The 12,623-nt window shown below is 45.8% G+C and overlaps 1 long non-coding RNA gene across 1 annotated transcript; it reads left to right on the top strand.

The window, feature by feature from the left end:
- The first annotated feature begins 7,764 nt into the window (after nt 1-7,764).
- On the top strand, nt 7,765-11,246 carry LOC115084938. Its single transcript, XR_003854678.1, has 3 exons — nt 7,765-7,906; nt 9,738-9,790; nt 11,147-11,246. It is a non-coding gene; the product is annotated as an uncharacterized LOC115084938 (long non-coding RNA).
- Nucleotides 11,247-12,623: the final 1,377 nt, after the last annotated feature.

The raw sequence follows: 12,623 nt of genomic DNA, 5'->3' as shown, positions 1-12,623 counted from the left end.
TTTTTAACTTGCTGCAGAAACAGGCCTGAGTCTGAGTGCAAGGATAACTTAGATACCGAAAAAGCTAGTTGAAGACCAATGGGTTCCATATATGTGCAGTGGAAACCCCACTTGTCAGGTTTTCAGGATACCCACAGTCTATATGCAAGGGATAGATTTACAGGCCCTTCCTTCTATGCGTGCTACTTGATCTCATGCGAATTCATAGCAGATATCGTCTTCCCCAGAAGAAGTGTGGGAATGGTTACTGGAGAGGAAATAAGGAAGCTTTAGGTAAACTCCTAAGCCAACACCTTGTGTGGTAAAAAGAATTCAGCAGTGACTCTAGTAAAACAAATTTTTCATGGTAGATGGGATGGCTCTTGGAAGATCTAATTTTTGCAAAGAGTAAAAAATGTTAGAATGTGAATGGTGGCTGAGGCGATTATCCCATGAATTATTCAAACAGTATTCTAAAATAATTGGATAGGTGTTTGAAAGTGTAATAAGGAAGCAACCAGACAAGGAAATGGTTTCATGGTGTAGAGGTTATCACATCTGTTTCACACACAGAAGGTCTTGGTTTCAAGTCCCAATAGAGCCACTTTATATTTCTAGCAGTAGATGAGCATTTTATAGATGTTCAGCCATCAGCTGTATTGGTGTCAGTGAATGCTTGCATTGTTATGGGACCTTTTTAGGAGCAGCTTGCGAGCAATCCTGCAAAGATCTTGCCAGCACAGCTATCCAGGAGGGTTGAGTGCAATAGAAGACAGTGACGGTAACTGTCTTGCACTAGTCCTGTTGTCGCTGAGGTGGTCATCCCCTGTGATGGAATGCAACAGTATATCCTTGGCAGTATGGACTGGAATGACAGGGCAGAATGAATGTAAAAGTTGGTCATTTCCCTGCAGTTACTCTCTGAGAGAAAATTAGCATTTGTAGAAAGACCTCAGGTGCTAGTGGAGGATCCTCAAAACATCTTGCTTTACTTTTATCCTTGTAGTTCTATTTTCAAGCCCTCATTCTCTACTAGCTGCAGGGGCTGGCTATCAAGGGCATTTATTGCAGAACTGCCCCTTTTTCTAACTTTGACTGCTGCTTCACTCCAGTCCTGGGGCATTGCTATTGAAACCTGTTCCATTTCTTCCATCATAGCTTTTCACTTCTCATGTTTGGCAGGGGTCTGCTTGCCTCTTACCTGAATGATGGAAAGGGTTGAGGGCATGGGATCAGATTGGGAAACACTTTTCCTCTTTTCTGCCACTTCCAAACTCCCCAGATGCTAGTCCTAAGGGCTGCTGCTTCTGTGGCTTATAAAGCATGCCAGTGTTAGTTAAATGCCCCATTTGTTTGCCAGGACCTGTGTCTTTGCCATGTGCTTGCATTTTGCAAAGCGTGGGCCTTCCCTTATTTAGAAATGTCTCCAGATCTTCCAAGTCCACTCTGATCCCTTCTCTACATACTTAGCAGAGGATGCTGCCACTGGAGCTGATATAGTGGGTGGACTCTGAGGAACAATGCCAAGGGCATTAGATGTGCTCTCTAACTGTGCTGCCTGCTCTTCAGCCACATCCTAATTTTGTCCTGCCTCCCCCATCAAAGAACTGGATAAGGTGGCTAACACACTACTATAAAGGCCTCCCAAATTTTCCCCTTCTGGTACACTATCAATAGCTTCTATTTCAGGGAAAAAAAGTAATGACTCTTCATCTGAATAAAAAAGCACTAGGAGTCGAGTGGAATCATTTAGACTAACTGTTTTATTAAAGCATGAGCTTTCGAGGACACAGTCCACACCATCAGATGCATGAAATGATGTACAGTTGATTCATAGCAGATATCGTCTTCCCCAGAAGAAGTGTGGGAATGGTTACTGGAGATGAAATAAGAAAGCTTTAAGTAAACTCCTAAGCCAACACCTTGTGTGGTAAAAAGAATTGACTCCTTCACATGCTTTCTGCTTCGGATATATTTAAAAAAGATTTTACTGTGAGTTTTTGCCTCTACAGCCAACTTCTTTTCAAATTCTCTCTTAGCCTGTCTTATCAATGTATTACATTTAACTTGCCAACATTTATGCTTTATCCTATTTTCTTCTGTTGGATCCTTCTTCCAATTTTTGAATGAAGATCTTTTGGCTAAAATAGCTTCTTTCACCTCCCCTTTCAACCACCCAGTAATCGTTTTGCCTTCTTTCCACCTTTCTTAATGTGTGGAATACATCTGGACTGTGCTTCTAGAATGGTATTTTTTAACAATAACCACGCCTCTTGGACATTTTTTTACTTTTGTAGCTGCTCCTTTCAGTTTTTTTCTAACAATTTTTCTCATTTTATCAAAGATTCCCTTTTGAAAGTTTTGCACGAGAGTCTTGGATTTGCACTCTGTTCCTCTTCTAGTCATTAAATCAAATTTGATCATATTATGATCACTATTGCCAAGTGGCCCCACCACCGTTACCTCTCTCACCAAGTCCTGTGTTCCACTGAGAATTAGATCTAAAATTGCTCCCTCTCTCGTCGGTTCCTGAACCAATTGCTCCATAAAGCTATCATTTATTCCATCCAGGAACGTTATCTCTCTAGCGTGACCTGATGATACATTTACCCAGTCAATATTGGGGTAATTGAAGTCTATATCGAAACACGTGGTATAGAAAAGTTAAACCATCACATCGCTATGAAATTTTATCTTATATATTTAGGGACCATCATACCACCCACAGTGCTCACAAGTCAGACTTGCATCTCATGCACTTTAACGGGGTCACGTTTAATCAATTGGTCCAGATGAAAGGCATCAAAGTTCAATATTGAGTATTTTTATGAATTTTTTTGCTATATGTATTTAAAAAGAAGAAACTTCCCTTGTTTCTGAATTATCGGGGTTGCTTATCCCGTAGCTGTCGGGGAAACTTGTCCGACGCGCGCGTTTCGCCACATCAGCTGCTTCAGAGACATCCGTATTCAAGCTCTCCTGATCCAGCACATCCCCATATCTTTAGCGGGGGTATAACCGAGCGAATTTCATGCAAGCTCCCTGCCCAGAATTAACTGGGCAGGGAGCTGGTGTCGGCGTCCGAAAAATAGATGGACCTTCGGTACCTTGCATGAAATTCGCTCGGTTATACCCCCGCTAAAGATATGGGGATGTGCTGGATCAGGAGAGCTTGAATACGGATGTCTCTGAAGCAGCTGATGTGGCGAAACGCGCGCGTCGGACAAGTTTCCCCGACAGCTACGGGATAAGCAACCCCGATAATTCAGAAACAAGGGAAGTTTCTTCTTTTTAAATACATATAGCAAAAAAATTCATAAAAATACTCAATATTGAACTTTGATGCCTTTCATCTGGACCAATTGATTAAACGTGACCCCGTTAAAGTGCATGAGATGCAAGTCTGACTTGTGAGCACTGTGGGTGGTATGATGGTCCCTAAATATATAAGATAAAATTTCATAGCGATGTGATGGTTTAACTTTTCTATACCACGTGTTTCGATATAGTTCATTTTAATCGTGGGATTTTTCATTAAGAGAATTTGTGTGTTTGGTAATTGAAGTCTCCCATTATTATTGCACTACCAATTTGGTTAGCTTCCCTAATTTCTCTTAGCATTTCACTGTCCGTCTCACCATCTTGACCAGGTGGACGGTAGTATACCCCTATCACTATAGTCTTCCCCGACACACAAGGGATTTCTACCCATAAAGATTCAATTTTGTATTTAGTCTCATGCAGGATGTTTATCCTGTTGGACTCTATGCCATCCTGGACATAAAGTGCCACACCTCCTCCCGAGTGCTCCTCTCTGTCATTGCGCTATAATTTGTACCCCGGTATAACACTGTCCCATTGGTTATCCTCTTTCCACCATGTCTCTGAGATGCCAATTAAGTCTGTCATCATTCACTCCTATACATTCTAATTCTCCCATCTTACTTCTTAGACTTCTTGCATTAGCATACAAACATTTCAAAGTTTGTTTTTTGTTTGTATTTTCATTCTGCTTTTTAATTGATAGGGATAAGTTAGAAATTTTTAGCTCAGGAGAGTTTTTAGTTACAGGCACTTGGACTACTTTTCTAATTATTGGAACCTCACTGTCGGGATGCCCTAATTCTAATGCATCATTAGTATCCTTTAAAGATACCTCTCTCCGAACCATGCGCTGCTGAGCGACTGTCAGCTTTCCCCTTTGTTCTAGTTTAAAAGCTGCTCTATCTCCTTTTTAAAGGTTAGCACCAGCAGTCTGGTTCCACCCTGGTTAAGGTGGAGCCCATCCCTTCGAAAGAGACTCCCCCTTCCCCAAAAGGTTCCCCAGTTCCTAACAAAACCGAATCCCTCTTCCTTGCACCATCGTCTCATCCACGCATTCAGACTCCGGAGCTCTGCATGCCTCTGGTGACTTGCGTGTGGAACAGGGGGCATTTCAGAGAATGCTACCCTGGAGGTTCTGGATTTAAGCTTTCTACCTAAGAGCCTAAATTTGGCTTCCAGAACCTCCCTCCCACATTTTCCTATGTAGTTGGTGCCCACATGTACCACGACAGTCGGCTCCTCCCCAGCACTGTCTAAAATCCTATCTAGGTGACGCTTGAGGTCCTCCACCTTCGCACCAGGTAGGCAAGCTACCAGGCGATTCTCATGCCCACCAGCCACCCAGCTATCTACATTCCGAATAATTGAATCACCAACTATGACTGCCGACCTAACCCTTCCCTCCTGGGCAGTAGGCCTTGGGGAGATATCCTCAGTGAGAAAGGACAATGCATCACCTGGAGAGCAGGTCCTTGCTACAGGATCCTTTCCTGCTGCACCTGGTTGGTGCTCTCCCATCATGAGACCTTCTTCCTCCAAGGCAGCACCAGGGCTGCCAGTCTGAAGTTGGGACTTGACTACTATGTCCCTGAAGGTCTCATCTATATACCTCTCTGTCTGCCTCAGCTTCTCCAGGTCTGCCACTCTAGCCTCCAGAGATCGGACTCATTCTCTGAGAGCCAGGAGCTCTTTGCATCGCATGCACATGTACAACTTCTCACCGGTGGGTAAAAAATCATACATGTGACACTCGATGCAAAAGACTGGGAAGCCCCCCTCTTGTGCTGGACTGCTGTCTTCATCTCAATTTTGATCAGCTGCTAGTTAAGTTTTAGGTTGCTATGGGAGTAGGAATGTGTCTAACGTCCTTTAAATGTATTAGTGAATTCACTATGTGTCTGGTAGTGGCCTACTGGGCTCTGATCGAATTCTCAATAAAGGTTTTGTTGGGGTTTGTTTTTTTTTGTGAAAGTGGCACTTGCCTATAAATTAAGGGATGACCTAGGGGGGTGGGAGGGTTGGGAAATACAAACAGTCTTAACTTCAGTTAGTCAGCCTGAGTGACTCACTGCTCTCTTGATTAACAAATGTTGGTCCCTATTCAAACCCAATCACACTACCTCAACACTTTTCCAAGGTGAGTAACTGAGCTGAACTATTCAACTTTTCTACTTAGGTATATACTGCTCCTAGCTTATTTCTAGCTTCTGGATACTTTTTGGGTTGGTTGTTTTTTTTTTGTGGTTTTTCTTTTTCAATACAAACACTAAGTTTGTATTTAATACTAACACTCAGTTCTTTAAAAGTCTGGAGAACACTCAGTTCTGCAGACTTTTAAAAATAAACACACTACCTACTGCTACCTTATTGACTGACTATTTAAAAATACAAACAGTCTAACTTGTTTATTCACTGCCTACCTACTGTTACCTTATTGACTATTTAAAAATACAGTCTAACTTATTTATTCACTGCCTTTCTGACTATTAAAGGCACAAACACACTAAATAATATTCCCAAATAGTTAACTTTGCCCCAATACTTTTAAAAAAGACAATGTCCCAAGCAAAAACTTACTGATTCCTTTCAGCCACCAGCAAGGTGATCCTCTCCTCTCAGGATTTGGTGAGAGAGGTAACAGTGGTGGGGCTGCTTGGCAATAGTGATCATAATATGATCAAATTTAAATTAATGACTGAAAGGGGAACAGTATGTAAATCTATGGCTCTAGCACTAAACTTTCAAAAGGGAAACTTTGAGAAAATGAGAAAAGTAGTTAGAAAAAACAGGTGTGGGCCTTGTTTAAAAGTAGCATCCTAGAAACACAGACCAGGTGTATTCCATGCATTAAGAAAAATGGAAGGAAGGCAAACTGATTACCAGCATGGAAATGTTCCCAAATTTAGCTTAGCCGGTTCAGCACTGAGAAGCCTCCAGAGATCTAACCTCACTGAAGGGCCTGTCCCTTAATCTAAAAAAATACCCACCTCTACCCTGACTCCCAATCGCTCGGTCATTTTTAATGCAGGCCTGTCTTCGTCTGTTAAAGAAAGGTTCAGACCTTAAAATGTGTAAGGCTGAATGCACATCACCATTATATACATGGAGGACAATAATGAAAGCCATTTCTGGGGGTAAAGCGCTCTTTTATCCACAGAAATAGGCTGTTTGATTACTGTCCATCCTCTACACAAGTAAAGGTAGGAGCATATAACAAGGCATATTTCTGGTTTGGAGTTCGGACAGGGGGAAAACTATAGCCAGAGAGCAAAGTGTTAGGTCCCTTTAAGGGCTGCAGCTGGAGAGCTAAGCCAGCTCGGGATTATGATGTCTGATTATGACATCACCATAGTAGAGGTTTGAAACCAGGCAACTCCTTTCTTTCTTGCTCTTTGCAACAGATGTCCTCTGTTGCTCCTAGGCTGTGATCACTGTGCTTTGGTGTCGTGCCTCCAGTGTCTCCTGTGTCATCGTCCCTCCAGCGTCTCCTGTGTCTTCATGCCTCCAGTGTCTCCTGTGTCATCATCCCTCCAGCGTTTCCTGTGTCTTCATGCCTCCAGCGTCTCTTGGGTCTTCATGCCTCCAGCGTCTCCTGTGTCTTCATGCCTCCAGCGTCTCTTGGGTCTTCATGCCTCCAGCGTCTCCTGTGTCTTCATGCCTCCAGCGTCTCTTGGGTCTTCATGCCTCCAGCGTCTCCTGTGTCTTCATGCCTCCAGTGTCTCCTGTGTCATCGTCCCTCCAGCATCTCCTGTGTCTTCATGTCTCCAGCGTCTCTTGGGTCTTCATGCCTCCAGTGTCTCCTGTGTCTTCATGCCTCCAGCGTCTCTTGGGTCTTCATGCCTCCAGCATCTCCTGTGTCTTCATGCCTCCAGTGTCTCCTGTGTCATCGTCCCTCCAGCATCTCCTGTGTCTTCATGCCTCCAGCGTCTCTTGGGTCTTCATGCCTCCAGCGTCTCCTGTGTCTTCATGCCTCCAGTGTCTCCTGTGTCATCGTCCCTCCAGCGTCTCCTGTGTCTTCATGCCTCCAGCGTCTCTTGGGTCTTCATGCCTCCATGTTCCTGTGACCATCACTTCATCTCTTCACTATCTGCCACAGACCTTCTGCCTGGACTACGCTGTCTCTTCAAGAGATTGGTTCCTATCTTGCTGGGTGAACGCTCTATATCTTCCTTCTCTTTCCTCTCTGCCCACCTGCCTTTGCTGTTCTTTGCTTTTCATTCCCTTTCTCTGTCTTGTTTATGCTTCCCCTTTTCCTTTCCCTTACTTCTCCTTTTAGCAAAACAGTTGTAGTGGTTAATATTATTTCCCTCCCATGTAAAATTCCCTTTTATTACCATTAGAGGGTCCCTGAGGGAGAGATAGAGCTGTGGGTTAATAGGGACAGACAGGGAGAATTTGTAAAGCTAAAGAAGCCCAGCCAGTTGTACAGTCTGAGCTGATCCTATCAGCACCCTCAGAGCCGACTGAGACAGGTGCAGCATTCAGCTCTGCAAAACGTTCACTTAAAAACCAGTTGGAGTTACTGTGAAATTCCTTTTCTTCTTCCCCTGCTTGTAATACAGTCTTCATAACAAGCTCTGTTTATTAGCACTGTGGATCCTAGGTAAGAGAGTTTTTCAGTGATTCTTGTATTTTTTGGATGTGCCTTCTTTATTTGTCTGGATACTGTGAAACCCCAGGTTTAGGGAGTCACAATGTCCTCAGAAAGCCCTCATGAAGGAGCAGGTGGTAGGGTACTTGGGAAACCCAGTTGGTGGGTGGGAGGTTGTCAGGAGAGAGGCACAAGTGCAGGAGCAGGCAAGGCCTCTGCAGTGCTTGCTAGGATCTTCAAGGTCCAAGCAAGTGAGCAAGGGTTTAATCTCCGAGTGTCAGGTGAAGCAGCTTTTGCTTTACTTCTGCTAAGAATGTTTTATTCCAGGGAGGTAAAGGAAGAGATGTGATGTGTGCTCTTCATTCCTGCCATGAATATTTCATTCTGTGTGGCAGGGGCAGAGCCAGAAGCAGTACAGCTCTTACTCTGTTTTCCCTGTGAACATTTAAGTGAAGGCTAAGCAATCTTGTATTGCTTAGCAGATAATAACGGGGGTTAGCGAGCGGTAGGATAGTGTTAAATTATAAGTTAGGAGGGAAAGGGGAGGGGGAGAAAGTAAAGCTAAGGGGCCAATGAAAAGGAAGTATTTTGAATTGAGGAGCTGGGATTGGTTGGGGTAATAGTTAGTTAGGGCAGAGAGCCCTTTCGCGCCTCAGTTGGGTGCGAGAGGGCTGAGGGAGCAGGCTGGAATAATTTCCCCCCTCCCTCCCTTATGGTAGAATCATTGGATGTTATTCAATGTGTGTTGTCTTTATTGATTGTCACAGTGGTGGGTAACCCCAGCCCAATATGGATGATTTTGTTATGTCTTGTTAAAAGGCATTGCGGGAGGGGGGGGGGGGGAATCTCGTGTAGCGTGGGGCTGCTACATGAGGTGGCCAATGAGCACGAGGGGGGCCGAAGCTCAGAGGCCGGGGTACTTACCCACGCTGGTGCGAGGCGGGGTAAGGAAATGGACTCTATGGGTGTAGCTCTACCACTGGGTCCAGGTGGGGAGCAAGTTGTTAAGAAGGGGATAAAAGGGGGGGTGAGTGTATATGTTGAATAGTGTATTAAGTGTTAGGGGCTCGGGTCATGTTATAATAAACTGCGGCCTTTATTTAACCAAAACAAACATTGTGTGGGATTATAAAGGGGGAGGGGAAGCAATTGAAAGCGAGTCTTGCCTCTCCCAGTTTTTCTTGGGGTGGGAGGCTGCAGGAAGGAGCCAAGGATGAGGCAGGAGCTCTTGTGCCGCTCTCCAGTCCTTATGAATATTTCATTCAAGGACAAGGTGGGAGATGAACCCAAGCTGTGGCAGCAGATCATGCTCGCTCCTGCCGTGAACATTTGATTATGGGGGGAGTCAGAGACACGGAGCAAAAGCTCCCTCCATGAACCTCTGGTTTGGGGCTCTGGCAGTGGCTGCCTGGGACTGAGCTGTGGGTCTCGCCTGGGTCTGGATGTTTCCCAGCCTTGACCTAAATAATCAAAGTATGCAAGGTCTGGCCAATCCCATCTGAATTTTAACCTGAGGTGATAAGGAATGCAAAAGTACACATCTAGATTTGCTTTGTTTATTGCCCCCTCAAAAATACCCCTGCCTGCTTTTTGTGAGGGCTCGGTGTTAAAGGAAAACTCTGCATGTAGTTTTCCCCCTGTCTGTACTCCAAACCAGAAATATGCCTTGTTATATGCTCCTACCTTTACTTGTGTAGAGGATGGACAGTAATCAAACAGCCCATTTCTGTGGATAAAAGAGCGCGTTACCCCCAGAAATGGCTTTCATTATTGTCCTCCCTGTATATAATGGTGATGTGCATTCAGCCTTGCACATTTTAAAGTCTGAACCTTTCTTTAACAGACGAAGACAAGCCTGCATCAAAAATGACCGAGCGATTGGGAGTCAGGATAGAGGTGGGTATTTGTTTTAGATTAAGGGACAGGCCCTTCAGCGAGGTTAGATCCTCTGGAGCTGCTCAGGCTAAGTTTTCAGGAGGCTCCTCAGTGCTGAACTGGCTTAAGCTAAATTCCCTGTACGTACCCGGATCAGTCCAGACTCCTGGGTTTTGCCCCCCCTCTAGCAGTTGGAGACAGAAGTTTATCAAACAAACCTATGCCTTATCTAGGCTGGTGCCACCTACAGTCTGGCAGTCTTCTTCTGTCTCCTAGCAGGTGGAGGAGGTGCAGAACCTACAGTCTGTGCTGAGGCCTAGTTTTTCAGTTCTAGATAGTATTGTTAGCTGGGGGAAAAGAAGGATAAAGTTAGAATAAGGTATAGGAGTGCAGTGGTTTGCCTGCAGGTCCAGTCTCCCGCCTCCCAGGGGGTTGTGAGGTCCGGAGGGGACCATCCCCCCTGGTTTCCGAGGCCGCTGAGGTGTGGGGTGCTTTGCCCTCCTGCCAGCGTGAATTCGTGACTGGGGGTGATACCGGGGAGCCCGGCTCACTCCCCCCAGTAGGTCCAGGACCCGGAGACTATTGGGCGAGTATATTTAAAAAAAAAAAAAAAAAAAAGTTAAAATTTTTTTTTGTGTGTTCTGTTGGGGCTTCATTCTCCTTCCCTTCCGGTCGCATTTGGGTGCTTGCGCGCCATTTTCGCCACCTTCCGAGCGATTTTCGGGGCTGTTTTTTGCTGCAGCATGCCGCCTCGGGCCGCTTGTAGGGCCTGCGGCACCGCCCGGGTGCAACTGTCCTGGGACAATTTGTGTTCCGATTGCCTCTCCGGAGCCAAGGGAGTCTCTGCGGCCACGGGCAGGGACCTGGTGAGGGTCCAAACAGTGACCGGAGCATTTGGGGACTTACATTCTTCAGGTGCCGACCCGTTCCCGTGGGAACGCCCCAAGGCGCCAGCGGCACGGGGGGAGGACGAGCCTCCACCGCGATTGTCACCACAACGCAGACTCCCTAAGGGGGACAGACCTGCGAGACCCAGCTGTGCTGCCAATCCAGAGGTCCCTGAGGGGGATCAGACAGATTTGTCTTCAGACTCTTCTTTTTCATCTGATTTCGTGTTGCTTATGCATAAAGCCTTCAAGGCCCGCAAAGATTGCCATTTAAATACAGTCTCGAGCGGTATGTGATCCGAACTGTGCGTGCGGCAAACGCAGGTGCGCCCGGCACTAATGCACCTCTTTCTTCCGCACCTTACTGTATTCGCCTGTTTGTGATAACCAAGATCAATGCCTGTAGCTCAGATGGAAAGTAGGACATCAGGAAATGCTCACATATCTCCTTTCTTTCTCTTTCCGGTTCCGCTCATCCTGCAAACTTCAGCACCGGTGCAACTATTCCCACCCCTCTTTCCACTGCTCCCTCTGCTCTCCCCTACCCCAAGCCTCCCCCTCTCTATCTTCCCTCCACCCTCTCCCATCAATCTCCCTGCCTTATCTCCTGTTCTCCCCTTCCATCTTTTTCTCCTTTGCTCCTTCCTGTTATTGTATCGACTCCTCCCACCCTCCTTCCAATGCTCTCTCTGCTCTCCCTCCTCTCCCCTAGCCCATGCCTCCCTTCTCTATATCTTCCTTCTCCTTCCTCTCTGCCCACCTGCCTTTGCTGTTCTCTACATTTCCTCCCCTTTCTCTGTCTTGTTTATGCTTCCCCTTTCCCCTTTTCCTTTCCCTTACTTCTCCTTGACACCCCGTGTGTGTTTGGTCTGATTGCAGTGCATGCGCTTCGAAGAAAAAAAACCGGTAAGGAGACTTTGCAAACATCGCTTTGTGCCCTATAATACTTTTAAAGGTCCTTGGTCAGCGGAGTTGTCCAGCTGAGTTCGGAATTTAGCTGGACAAACCGCAAAGTGTTAAAATTGTGGGCCAATGAATGGCTAACTTACCTGGATAAAAAGAGATGACTGGGTGTGGGGCTTATGTTTAGCTGGGTAGCATATAGTTTTCCCCCTGTCCGAACTCCAAACCAGAAATATACCTTGTTATATGCTCCTACCTTTACTTGTGTAGAGGATGGACAGTAATCAAACAGCCTATTTCTGTGGATAAAAGAGCACTTTATCCCCAGGAATGGCTTTCATTATTATCCTCCCTGTATATAATGGTGATGTGCATTCAGCCTTACACATTTTAAAGTTTGAACCTTTCTTTAACAGACGAAGACAAGCCTGCATCAAAAATGACCGAGCGATTGGGAGTCAGGAAAGAGGTGGGTATTTTTTTTAGATTAAGGGACAGGCCCTTCAGTGAGGTTAGATCCTCTGGAGCTGCTCAGGGTAAGTCTTCAGGAGGCTTCTTAGTGATGAACCGGCTAAGCTAAATTTGGGAATATTTCCAGCCGCCAAGCTGTGATTGAAAATTTATCCAGTAAACGGAATCAACTCTTGTGGTCACTTAGCAGCTCTTCTGAAAACTTACCCCTTACTTTGTATACAGAAATGGGCACAATTAACTTTGTGATAACCAAGATCAATGCCTGTACCTCAGATGGAAAGTAGGACATCAGAAAATGCTCACATATCTCCTTTCTTTCTCTTTCCGGTTCCGCTCGTCCTGCAAACTTCAGCACCGGTGCAGCTACTCCCATCCCTCTTTCCACTGCTCCCTCTGCTCTCTCTCCTCTCTTCTACCCATGCCTCCCCCTCCGCTTCTCCCTCCTCCCTCTCCCATCAATCTCCCGGCCTTATCTCCTGTTCCCCCCTTCCATCTTTTTCTCCTTTGCTCCTTCCTGTTATTGTATCAACTCCTCCCACCCTCCTTCCAATGCTCTCTCTGCTCTCCCTCCTCTCCCCTAGCCCATGCCT

The sequence above is a fragment of the Rhinatrema bivittatum genome, chromosome 2 (assembly GCF_901001135.1).
Source record: "Rhinatrema bivittatum chromosome 2, aRhiBiv1.1, whole genome shotgun sequence".
NCBI lineage: Eukaryota > Metazoa > Chordata > Amphibia > Gymnophiona > Rhinatrematidae > Rhinatrema > Rhinatrema bivittatum.
The sequence above is the reverse complement of the archived record's forward strand: the minus strand, read 5'-3'. Positions and strand labels throughout refer to the sequence as shown.